Below are 13,574 nucleotides of genomic sequence, written 5' to 3' on the forward strand. Positions count from 1 at the left end.
TTTTCGGTGGTAACCCATTGTCAGTCAATAATGAAAGTAACTGCATATAACTGTCTTGTCGTTGACTGACTCCTTGGTGAAGTTAGTTTCACTTTGCCAATGAGTTCAAATAATAGACGAGTGCAAATGCGTGAAGGCTATGCTAGGTTTTAGTAAAGCATGGTTTAAGAATGACTATTCCATACGTCTCGCAAGCAGCCTCCTTCAAATGCGCCGTTGAATGGCAAAATACCGATGCATTTATTTGACATATCGCGCGTTGCGCCGTTAAAGGGAATGACAGATGTCATTCTCATTGGTTTAAAACGATGTTACGCCCCAAACACACATATGACTGATTAAAAGACCTAGGAACACCTTGTTATGCCATGCGCTCCACTTTTGATAACGAAACCCCTCCCAATGTGAACTGGACATCCTACTAAATTTGAATAGACTTTTGACGATTGACGATGCACTTTAGAATGTCATGATAGGGCCCTAGATGCAAAAGCCCCCAAACGCCACCTCCGTCAAAAATGAGATTGAGAAACATATTGAGTGACTGCTCTCCGCACGTAGTATACGTTAATCAAATCATTTCACGTCAAAACCCGCTAAACACAACTCTTTTCCTGGTCTGAAATCTCGATTTGTAGGCAAAAACCTCTAAATGCCACTTCCCTTTGTCAGCAAAAGCCTCTACATTCCGAGAACCAATCAAAACGCAATATGGAATCATGTGACTTCACTCTGTTTGAACATGGCGGCGCGCTGAGGAGCCGGCTTTTTTGACAGCTTTTCAGAGATCATTAGTCAGTCCACAGACGAAGAAAAAGAAAAAGAAGATTATAAGTCAGTCATGGATTTTGATGAAATGGACAAACCTGTCCTTGTGACAGCTAACGGCCGAAAAAAACGTTGTCGTCCCCTTAGTTCTTGTCGTTGTAAGGCGAAAATAACCAGATTTAGTGGAGAGGGCTCTGTCGCGACAATAGCTTGTAGCCTCAAAAGTGCGCTGCTATAACATTGACGCCAACAGACTTAGCCCACATCAAGGGACAGCAGTATTCGATCGTGGATAAAGTTACACAAGACCCAATACTTCTTTCACATAATGGATGCGACGCCATGCAAATGGAGGAGACCTCAAGTCGAGGATGTACAGAAGAGAAGGCAGAGGGATGTTTCCATCAAGTATGCGGTTTTGAAGGAAGACAAAATCAAAGTTCCCGTCTGCCAGGCTTCCTTCCTGATCTTTTTCTGTAAGTACAACGATTTTCTCATCCAAATTCCTTCCTAGTTTTAAAGTGCCTGTCGTATTTTGCTTTGTTGTGGCTTTTACTTTAACTACGTTGTCAGCGCCATAATGCTTATCTGCTTTTCTTCATCCAGTAGCCTAAGCTATAATCAGCTATTGTCAGTGTAGCCTGATGCTCTATGATATTTAAATAAGGGATAGCCTACCTAAAACATTGCCACTGCTTGCCATAGGCTACTTAAATCTGCTAAAAACGTGTGAACCTTTGCATAGGATGTTGCATACTGTTCTCTATTTGTTGTGAAATTGTTATTACTCCAAAGGGAATTTTTCTTGTAGGCTACTTAGAAATATAAAACAGGTATACACAGATAGCAATACATAATGATAAAAGAGAAGAAAACATCACAACATACAGTGGGCTTTACTTCATATTGGCCGGCTTCACGCGCGCGATCACGCGACTTTAATTTGTATTTCCCCAGTGACGCTGCAACAACCCAAACAACCAGCAAATGGCTCTTGTGAGCAGAGTGTCTCGTAAAAAGCAAATGGAGCCGTGTCCTTCCCAATAAAGCTACAGTATCAGTTCATGAGTAGGCCTACTAAAAGGCATTGTTTCAATTTAATTTAGGCTATTTGGCTATGGCATAAGGCTTGGCTACGCATTAAGGCGTTCAATGAAGGAATGAAGCGGCTATTGGCTCGCAAAATAAACAGCGGCTGGAAAACCCTACACAGACTTCACTACAGACTTTAGCAGACTGGTTTAGAAATAATTTAATAGCCAGAAATATGCCTGCTCTGCCCTAATAAAGAAATATTTGGTTAACTGCGAGTGAATCCGGTTTGCAGCCGTAGAAGAAATGTATACGCCCTGGCTGTCAGTAGACGGAGGAGGGCGCACAGTCTTAACGTCTTGCCGGGTTGCAGCTCAGCGATTTAAAATGGTTCCAAACCACTTTGTATTAAGTTTTAATGGCTCAAAAATGACATTTTTAGAATCAGAGAATGAAGAACACGTCAGGTTTATTAAAAAGTATTTTCTATGTGTCACGAAAGGCTTCAGGGGGTGGGTTACAGTTAACACGATAGTACCCAAATTTCAATAGCCACAATGGACTGAATTTGGTATGTTTTAGGAATCATTAGCCTACATGCTTTTGGCTACTTCAGGACATGGCCAAACAACGTCACAAACTGCTGCTGTGCTGCGCTTATCATCAAAGTGTTTTTCCCCATGCATTTATTCTACTGTCAGTGACTGACGCGAGAGAAGCGGGTTCTGTGTTGTGTTCATTTCAGTGACTGGCGCGAGAGAAGCGGGGTCTTTGTTGTGTTGCGTTAATTTATTTTCTTTGGGCGTGCCCTGCCGTGCCATCCACATCTCTTCAGCACAGCAGCAGCAATGGCAACTCTTTGTTGAAGTTTTAAGTGGTGTTCAATGGTTTTGCTAAGTAGGCCGAGTTAGGCCTATAGGCCTAAATCAACATTGAATTAGTTATTGGATGATATTAAAAAGAATCGGAATTATTTGTGATTGACCTGGAAATTTCAACTTGGTGATCAAAACGTTTTAGATTTCATGTTGACCGCGAATTCAGAGCATTAAGTTACGTTGTGTCAGTTAGCTAGCCTAGTCTAACCAAATCTGTTTTGTCTTGTGACAAAGTCTCCTGGTTCAATTGTTTCCAGTTTCATAGAAACGAGGGTGTTACATTTGCAGTAGTCTAACTACAAAATCCGACTTAATAACATTAGGCCTAGGCATTGCGTTGATTTTTCTCCCTTTCTTGTTCTCTTCACCTATCAGGCAGCCAGTGACGTTGGAAGTGGCGGTGCGGCCACCCCCGAAGCGCACCAAGACATTTTCCTTGTAGACATACCCATGGTTACACTAGACAGGCAACTGTGCTCTGTTCCCAGAGCATGCTTTCTCTGTCTATGATCTGCAGGCTTATAGGGCCTCCTCCATGAGGAGATTGCTAGTCTGCGGATAATATGCGGCAATTGAATGGTAGCCTATATGGAACTGCGGACCGAAAGAAAAATAAACGTCCCCAGGCGGAAAACCAACTTTGCAACATTGAGACTACCGTCCCGGAAAGAGAAGTGAGAAACAAGAAACTCGTTTTAAATCGTGTTTCTTACCTTGTAACATCCACATAGTTCTGCCAAACTTATGCTAACAGTTCGCTAGCTTGTAAACAAATCCATGTGCTTTATCATTACCTTTTCACACAGTTTGAAATAGCATAATGTGCAATTTCTCCAGCAGAGGGGGAAATCCTGCCAAGTTTCCCTTTAAAACAATGAATGAAGCAGGTCTGGCTGCTCCCCCCTCTCCCCAATTGGGCTTGGCAAAAAATTGGCAATACTACTTTCAGACAAGTGACGGCACCCAGGGGCGTCACTAGACCTTATTCACTGGGGCACGTGCCTTAGTAAAAGTCTCCAGTGCCCCAGTAAAATTCTAGCGCAGCTCTAGCTGGAAACGGCATTCCTGAGCGCAAATCCGTGCCTGCTTTAATCATGACCAGAGCCTGTCACTTACCAGCCAATAAAAAAAAAAAATAAGGAATAAAGAAAGGGGCCATAATAGCCAATCAGGAAATAGCACCTCTGTAGCTGGGTAAGATTGGGTAAGACCAATGAAAATCGTTCACATGATTCTTCCGAGTGTTTCGTTGTACTGCACACACATACACTGTGGAATCTGCTGGAGCTCATTACATCACTTTGAGCACAGAGTAAGTCGTCCCCTGTTTAATGTTACAACAAATTCCCAACTTGTTTGACAGAAAAAATGACAAGTTGATCGCTGTTAGAGAGTGTTACCCACATAACTAGTAGAGATGCACCGATTGCAATTTTCTGGGCCGATAACGATTTCCGATTTTTCATAGAGTTTGACCTGCCGATACCGATTTTAGCCGATTCCGATTTCATTTCTTCTAACCATTTTACAGCACACACACAAATAGTTATGTTATGTTATGTTATGTTAATATAGATGTGTAATCAACTTATCAATGATGAAATGGCTGTTAAAAAAATGGAACCGGTGAGCAGACAGATTCTTTTTCAAGTCTAACTTCAGATGCAGTAGGCTATCAAATTATGGATTAAGTTAAGTTATGGAACACCCATTTTATGCTTCTCACATCCAATATCCAACTAAAGATTTAAGAACAATTTTCATGATACATTTGAACATACTACCATGTAACATATTTTCATATGCATTGATGAATTTATGGGAGGGCGAGGGAAAAGTGGTAGCAGCCTAGGCTATCACGCAAACACAGGGGAGAAGTGCTAATAGCGATTAGGTGCTCCACCATATGAAAACAGTGCACGCCTGTTTTGGCGGTGAAAAAATTAAATCCAAATTCGGTTAAATGCATCAATTAGGCTATAGAAACTTTCAGAGACGACTGATTCAGTATTCAGAGCATCAGTTTTTCTTCATTGTAGGCTACTATGTCAAAAGCCACTTTAACGTTTGTTTGCCTTTCTAATAGGCTATCGTTTGTTCACTTTCACGACATCCACTTCTCAATCTGATAGACTAGGGTATTTTAAGGCATAGCCGCAGTCATGCAGTAAATAGTTAGAGTATTTTTTTTTTTCAGTGGAGTAGAACTACTAGGGCTACTGTATGTCGCTGCTTGTTGACATCTTTGATTATTTTTAATATCGCAGTCGCTTATCTCCCGTTCAGCAGGCTTGTGGTTCAGCTGTGGGCACGCAATTAGCGGCAGTGACAGGCGGTGATGAGCTGATGTTTACATAGCCTAATGAAGTGACAGCTTAGTAAATTCCACACAGTAGGCCAATGATAAAGCACAGCGTTTGCTGCATAGAAAAACTCACTAGCCTATTAGCGCTTTCTTTGTAGCCCTACATCCAGCCCTGAGTGTTGGCCTGGTTGCTAGCTTCTTCAAACTTTGCAAACTCAGCTGGGTGTTGTTACAATTGCGGCGCACGAGTGTATTTGACCGGCATAAAATCGGCATGTCTCAGACTGACCGGCCGCCGGTCATGGCCAATCACGTGAAAATCGGCCGATTCCGGTCACCAACCGATCTATCGGTGCATCTCTAATAACTAGCATCTGTTTTTCAATGCTTAGCGTCATTGTAGCCTAAATTTAGCAACAGTTTACCAGCTTGTGCTCTCTCACTCACACACACACTCACACCATGCGTAGGCTGCATGCCCACATGCGGACAATTAATAAGTAGGCCTATAAGTAATGTATCCGTATACTGTAGAGAGTCCTGTAAAAGTAGCCTATACTGTTTGTGAAGCTGTCCTACTGTAAAACTAAACATGTCCTTCTGACAAACTATTCAGAGATGGACACCAGAAAATTCTTCCTGAACAGAGGCAGAGGGAGAGGAACAGTGAGGAGGATGAGGGAGGTATGATAATTTTGCCCACATTAACGGTAACATTAACATTTATGCTGGTAATAGCCAGTGCTGTGATTTGATCAATGGTTTAATGGCAAACTTAAATAAGGATGTTGCTGGATAGTGGCTGCTGGATGTTGCTGGATAGTGGCTGCTACAACAATTGAGGGAGAGAGTGCTGGAGGAGAAGAAGAAGGTCGAAGAGAGGGAGAAGAGAGGGGAGAAAGAGGTTGGGCAGTCCAGTACTGAGTATGGAGGAGGATGTCTGTGACCTAGGGGAGATATGTGATGGTCCAAATCAGGCTAGCCATTTATTTCATATTGCGCGCACAGTTATTATTATTATTTTTTTTTTTTTTTATGTATTGGGAGTTGGGGGCCTGTGCTCTAGGTCTAGAATCGCAAAGCTCTAGGTCTAGAATCGCCTCTGACGGCACCTCTTCAGCTGATTTCGTTTATTTGGAGCTCCTTAAAATAGGCCAAGGGTAGGTTTTCAGAACAGACAAGTCACATACTGTACAATCCACTTGATAATCCATTGACCGATCCCAAGCCCCGCCCCCTTTTACTATGTCACAATGACGACTTCGGAGGACCTCGGTCAACCTCAGTCAATTTTGAATTTTCTAGTGTCGATTCTGTAGGACAATACGCCGGTTATGCGAATGCTATAATGCATACTGCCTAATACTACTACTAAAACAGTCCATTTTCTCTTCCACAAAACTGGGCTAAAAGGCATGTTAGGTTACCTTTCCTTCTCTCACTGCATTCTCAGAATCTCATCCTGTTCCTCCTATATCCAATGAATTCGGTGGATAGAAGAACTAATTTCTTCCATCTTTGCTGGCTAGTCTAACTTTCCACTTTTTCTGCGCGCTCTTGGACTTGATAGAAGCGACTACTAGCGAGTCACAACGCACAACGTTGATGGGAGGTGTAGTTTTTATGCTGCATTCACGACGTGATTCTATGGTTTGCACCAGTAATGTTTCTCGATGTTGCGGTGTATTTTGTAGACAAACATTGACATGGTTAGAAGTCATTCGCACCAGTGTGCCTAAATATTTTTTTGCACTCGCACGGCATCATTTTTACTCGCATGTGCGAGTGAAATGGGCGCACTGTAGAGCCCTGATCTAGGCTATATTTGCGCATTATGTCAATGACGCGCATCACATCATCTGTTTTTAACTTTTTGGAAACTTTTGAATTAACTGAAAGAATATCAATATTTTTCGTTAGTTTTGGAAGTTTATTTTTACGTAGCATACAATGGCCAGTTCCGACAAAGCCGAAATTGCTCCTTTTGAAACAATGACTGAGCAGGCCGTGCATTTGTATGGTTATATTGCTTGACAGGGGGGGATCCCAAGCAGCTTTCAGCCATAAGGCTACTTTGAGAACATTTCCTAATTCACCCGGCACTGATATTCAAAATGTTGAAAACTATTTCGGCATACAAGCAGTTTAATTAAATGTAATTTTCGTTGTAAACAAACAGGCTACTTGGTGAGGCTTGGCCTCACAGATGTGCTCGTGCCTTAGATGGCAAGAAAAATGTTCACATTATAGGCCTATTAACTGACGGCCCGATTCATGTTGGCTGGGGGGCAGGGGGGCCCATCAGACATTTGTGCCCAGGGGACTATGAACTGTTAATCCGGCCCTGCCCCCAACAAATCGCACCTTTCCACCTCAGTGGCCGTATTCACAAAGAATTTTAAGGCTAAAAGTAGCTCCTAACTGGCAAATTTAGGAGCAACTCCTAAAAATAATGGGCATGTCACTCCTAACTTTAGGACTCCTAATTTTCACTAAAAGTAATTCACAAAGCATTTTAGACCTAAAAGAGATAAAAAATCATCATATCGCATATTGTGGCATATCGCATTTAGTGGCCCAACCAGATCTAGGCCATTTTCAGAGCCTCCTCTATGGTCAGAACAAAAATATCAATGTTCTTTCGATGCTGTTTGCGCTAAGATCCCAGCTTTATCCTCAGCTTGATATTACTTACTTTTTTCCAGTAAGAGGGCACAGTTTTCTTCTAGCGGACCGGGTCTTTGGAAGAGTGGAGCAGGACATCAGAAAGCAGCCAACTATTCTGTTGCCCGAGGAATACATCAGCATTCTGCGCAAGCATGGCACTGTCCATCAATATCGAAAGGATTGGGAGTGTTATGATTTCAAAAGAGAAGCAGCCAAATTTACGGCATCACAGAGATCCTTCAAAATTAGTGAGGCAAAAGTTGAATATCTGTGGTGACAAACTTGGATTAAAAGCGTTCGTTTGCTGGTGCATTTTGTCAGCACTCTGTCCTGAAGCGAGGCAAGAAGTGGTCTCATTTCAAGCCAGCTCCTCTTCCTGACGTCAACTGGGTCAAGGAGGCCAAGAAGACTGATGTCTTGAAGCTGCTGGGTGAGTTGGGAGTGCCGAGGACTTCTCTGACAATATCCTATCAAGTGCTGGTGACTGACATTGTACAAGACCTTGAGGATGAATGAGTGCCTTCAGTGTTGTATTGTTTTATTGATTTAACATTATTGTTTTATTGATTTATCTATACTGTTTGAATCTAAAGAAACTGATACACCGCCCCGACGCCAGTCTTCCGTTGTCGTCGGTGGTACCTTTTCCGCCGATTACACATTGAATCGGTGCAAAAGCTACCGCCGACAACACCCGACGTCTGACGTCAGGGCGGTGTGTCAGGTTCTTAATGCGTTTTTTATATCAGAGTTTTTATCAGAACTGTTCTTGCAATCTTGAATATATTCTATACTATTTCAAACTAATAGGAGTTTTTATCAGAACATTTTGCACTGTTCTTGCAATCTTGAATTTACTCTATAGTATTTGAATCTAAAGACACTGACACACCGCCCCGACGTCGGTCACCGTCGTCGTCGGTGTGTAGCTTTTCCGCCGATTACACGGTTCGGTGGTCCGAGTGGTTAGTGGTGTTCATTCATTATTAAAAACAAATATATTGGCGCAATGTATGATTTCAATCCGTGTTATTTGCTATTGTGGAACTATTTTTTCAGATACCTCACAACCGCGTATAAACTTCCGCTCAATATTTGAGTCTGAAACAGACAGTAAAAGAAGGTCTCGCAAAAGACTACAACCAAATGTCAACAGCCCCCCTTTCCGTTTCCGGTAGCGCAGTAATATCAATGAGCAATGAGACTTCCAACAGAAATCAATGGGATTTTACAAAATCCCAAATAAAACACGACAGAAACTGAATTTCGCTACGCTACTTGTTTTGTAACATCAACGAACATCACTAACCACACGGTGAGTTGCATAGTTTTGAAAACAGGTTGTTTTAAGGACATGTTTGTGCATGCACTTAGCCAGCCACTCTGAAGCAGTCGAAGCAGTCAAAACAAGTCAGCAAGTCGAGACAGGACCCATCGTCAAAATTTTGGTGTCCACCACTCTTGTTCATCCAAAACAAACCAGAAAAGGGACTCAAAGTGCTAAATACTTGAATTATAATTGGAAATAATTCATAATAATTAACTTACTTGACCACTTTTCACTTTTTTTTTTTTTATGTTTTGTTTTATTTATTCCATAATTTATATTAATTTCTACCTCATATTTATTATTATTATTACTACTGTATTTTCCGGACTATAAGTCGCTCCGGAGTATAAGTCGCATTAGTCAAAAAATGTGTCATGAACAGGAAAAAAACATATATAAGTCTCACTGGACTATAAGTCGCATTTATTTAGAAATGTATTTCACAAAATTCAAAACCAAAAAACAGAGAATATGTAACTGGACTATTGAGGCCAAGAAGAGGGCCAAATAGGCCTAATTGTAAGGTAAAAGATTCACTGAAAGAAAATGCCATGTGGTACACCAAAATTTTGCTAAAATGTGGAGAACACAATGCAATCAAGCATTTTGGGTGATGTTGAGTGACAACCCGGCAGCAGATTAAATGTCCATGAGAGAGAAAAAGATGCGTTTTAAAAAGACGTGCACAGACCGGTTTTAATAGGACGTGCAGACCAAAGCTGCAGCAAGCAGGTGATATTTAGAAATTTATTTCACAAAATCCAAGACCAAGAACAGACAGATGTAACTGGACACATAGAGGCCAAAAATATTGAGAATTCTACAGGGAATGTTAGTGAAGACGAAGGAGTGCACAGTGGCAAGAGGCAAGCCAAAGGCTGCTGACGAGTGCCCGCGCTAATTGTGAAGCAATTTACAAAAGATTCACTGAACAAAAATGCTGATGTGGTACATGAAAATGTAGCTAAAAATGTGGAGAATGCAATGCAATCAAGCATTTTGGACAATATATTGGCACAAGCTGGCAGAAGAACAATTGCTCGGCTGGAAAAAAAAATATGTGCATTTAAAACCAGGGCCTAAATTTCATTGTGAGTATTGCGCATAAGTTATTAAGTATTGAGCATAATAATAAAAGTCCCACAACTCCATCATAATAAGAGAAATTCCCACACATGTTACAGCGCTGTCTGATAACGTTAATCTAATAATGGAGCGGCCTGAATGCGGGACTATTGACTGGACGGACCAACTCTGACTTCAATTGAACCCCATGCAGAGACACACACGCGCGCATGGACCACTTTGGGGGTGCCTCTCTCTCTCCCTCTCTCATCGCTGAAGTCAAATTATAGCCTAGAAGGTGCTTCTACATCAAACACGAAAACAAACGTTTAGCGATCAGGAACCGTCATGGAATTTTTTAATCACAGAAGCATGACAGCCTATAACTGGGAACATGGATGTGTTCTCCATTTGAGGAACGTTATAATCGATTGCGGACGTGAACAGACAGATACAGACACGGAGCGCATAGTAGGCCTACTTTCACTTTCTAGTGTGCGTATTCAGTACGTGAAAAATAATTATTAAAACAGTGATCAAATATTAGCCTACATGGCAGTGAGTTTTGTTTTCAAATGTTTTCATGCATGTCTAGATAACGGGTGAGGAATGTTTAGGAGACAGACTATCGTAAATCTTCAAATTATGGCTGGGGTCTTTTTATTTAGGCTGCGCAAAGCACAGAACCTTTATTTGGGGCATGGCTTACTGTTTGATTATATTGCTAAATATCGGGACTGATGACCACTGAAATCTTTGGGGTATTTGATGGTTCACTATTAAGTTTCATGTATGTGGTGTTGGGATTTCCATCCGCTTATTGCGAGATAAGGCATCCGCTTTCATTTATTCATGGACGTTTGTTGTGCTGAAATGGAAACCTTATTCATTATTTTTTTGAATTATGCATGATTTATTTTTTTATTAAATTTGTAGGCTGATGCCTGGCAGCAACAATTGTGTTTAAATGTAGGTTACTGCTTCAGCCTCTGGCAAGCTCAGAAGGGGGCGGCATGCAACTGGTAGCTTGAGAGCAACGTGTTGGAGACTCATGGTGTAAGACAATGACTTTTCATTGGCAACAATATTAAACCAACCAACAATATAAATTATTAAGAGCTCTTTTATGAGTTAAATTGAAACAAAATTATTACTGGCCTTTATTTGTCCGAATCTGAGGCCCAAACAGAATCCTGGCCATAATTTGAGGATTTAGGTATGCACGTGTGTTTCAGACATAGCGCAACAACTAATCTCTGACTGAAGTGCACAGAACTTGTGCATTTGAGAGCGCTCTCTCTCATTACTAGACAGTAATGTTTCATGTAGGGTTCATGTCAGTTAATATGAATTAACATTTAAAAAAATGTTCAATTATAACTTTTTTCATATATAAGTCGCACCTAACTATAAGTCGCAGGGCCAGCCAAACTATGAAAAAAAGTGTGACTTATAGTCCGGAAAATATGGTATATTAGGGCCTTTTGCCTTTGTTTAGTGACTGCAGAGAAATGGGGTGAAACTAGAACATAACTGCAAGTTTCATCCAAAAATTGGTATGAAACATGGATATCGATAATATGGATGGTCTACACGACCCCCTCCCCCCTCCCAAATCTCACACACACACCAAACCCCCTTAGAAATTTTTAATTTGTTATTGATTGTGTTAGCTTTAACCATTTTCAGTGTTTTCTGATGCATCTTAACCCTCTAGGCGCCACGGTCGACTTTAGTCGACAAGATGCGGTACTAAATAAAACGGCCGATTTAGTCAAATAGGGTGTCATATTTCGTTCAACCTCCACTCCACTAGATGGCAGACATGTCATACGTCATCCCCGAGTCGAAAAATAGGCAGGCTTTAAACAAAACTTTCTAGCTACAGCGCATTGAATCAGTGCGTGAAATACCGGAGCTAGTGTGCGTGTGAGCCACTTTGTCAGAGCGATATTGTCAACGTCAACGAGTATTTGTATTAGATTATCGTCTAATGGCATCAAAAAAGTTTACCCGAAATGAAGTGTTGGGTCTTCTATTCGCGGACCCTGATTCTGAAGGGGAATATCAGAAAATGACGGTGATTCGTTTAGTGAGGCTTCAGATGTGTCCCTGCCTTGCAATGATGCAGCTGGACAAAGTGAGAGTTTACTCCATAGTTTAGCTTACACCAAGCACAAACGTTGAATCGTTTGCCCAATGTCACTGGTGGGAATAATGTTTCACGGGTTCGAGTGTTCATCGGGAAGTTAGCAGGGTGTTAGTGGTGTGGCTTAACGAGGCTGGAGGTAGCCTAATGTCCATAGCGCTAGCTTCTGTCTTTGAGCGTGTGCCTCTCCGCAGTGTGGCGACAGTAACGATGGTGGAGCCTTTGTCTAATGCCATTGGGTATGTTAGGCGAGGTCGAAGTGCTCATAGGACAGTTAGGGGGAACGTAGAGGCAGTGTGGGGAGTCGCAATGAGAATTACAGTAGGCCTAGTCCGAAGCTGCGCAAATTCTCTCCACTCGGATGCGGCCTTGAGGCAGATCTGGCCATGCTGCTGCAACAGGAGCAGAGGTGGTGACACGGGGCAGGAGAGCCATTAGGCCATGCATAGTCTATCACAAGATGATGGGAATGCCGGCCCTGTATGGATAGGATATGGATATGGATAGTCATTATCTCTACAGCAAAAGTCCTGCTACATAAAAAAAAAAAAAAAAATTGTCAGCCATTTATTAGTAATGATTTACACTGTTGATTATCTATTTTCCTGACCATTTAGGACATATATGTGTTCTTTTTTGTGTGTTCATGTCCTTGTGATGTGTGTGTCTTTGTCAGCTAAGAAAAAACAACAACAAAAACATCAACAAAAACAACAAAAAGAAAACAAATACTAACATTGTCTCTTGTCTTGTCTCGTCATCTCACTTCTGATCTGTGCCTTGCCGTGGCAGGTCTTGTCTACTTGTGTTTGTGTGTCATCTGAATAATATATATGTGCCCCATACATGGAATCAGAGTGCTGTATGTAGTAAATGGAAAATCTCTACAGCAAAAGGCGCCTACCGCTACATGCATTTGGTTTGTTTCTGCCATTTATTAGTAATGATTTACATAGTTTGCTTACTACTTAGTATTTACCTGAGCATTCAGTATTGTGCAATATAGCATACAGAAGGTGAGGGACATTTTGGGGAGAAAGAAGTGGTGCATTTTATCATTCAAACATGCGACTTTTCATGAAAATTCTATAATCTAAGATGGCCGCCACCATACGACGTCATAATATGCAAATTAGATATAAACATTTAATCCCTACATAAACTTTGGGTCATCCTTAATATTTCTCTAATTTACAGAAAGTCTCTATCTCTTATCACTTTTAAGATATAGCCTTTTGAAATGAAGATGTCAAAATCGAACGTTTAAAAAAAAAACCTATGGCGCCTAAAGGGTTAAGTGATTTTACTACTTTTTACTAGCCTGACGTAGTCATACTCAATTCTAGTCAGAATATGAGTCTGATACTGCTCCATTGGGAC

At 41.3% G+C, this 13,574-nt stretch overlaps 1 protein-coding gene across 2 annotated transcripts in view; it reads right to left on the reverse strand.

The window, feature by feature from the left end:
- e2f1 (E2F transcription factor 1) overlaps positions 1-13,574 on the reverse strand; it is a 145,149-nt gene that overhangs the window by 95,579 nt on the left and 35,996 nt on the right. The window lies entirely within an intron of this gene.

This window comes from Alosa alosa, chromosome 4 (assembly GCF_017589495.1).
Source record: "Alosa alosa isolate M-15738 ecotype Scorff River chromosome 4, AALO_Geno_1.1, whole genome shotgun sequence".
In the NCBI taxonomy this organism is placed as follows: domain Eukaryota; kingdom Metazoa; phylum Chordata; class Actinopteri; order Clupeiformes; family Clupeidae; genus Alosa; species Alosa alosa.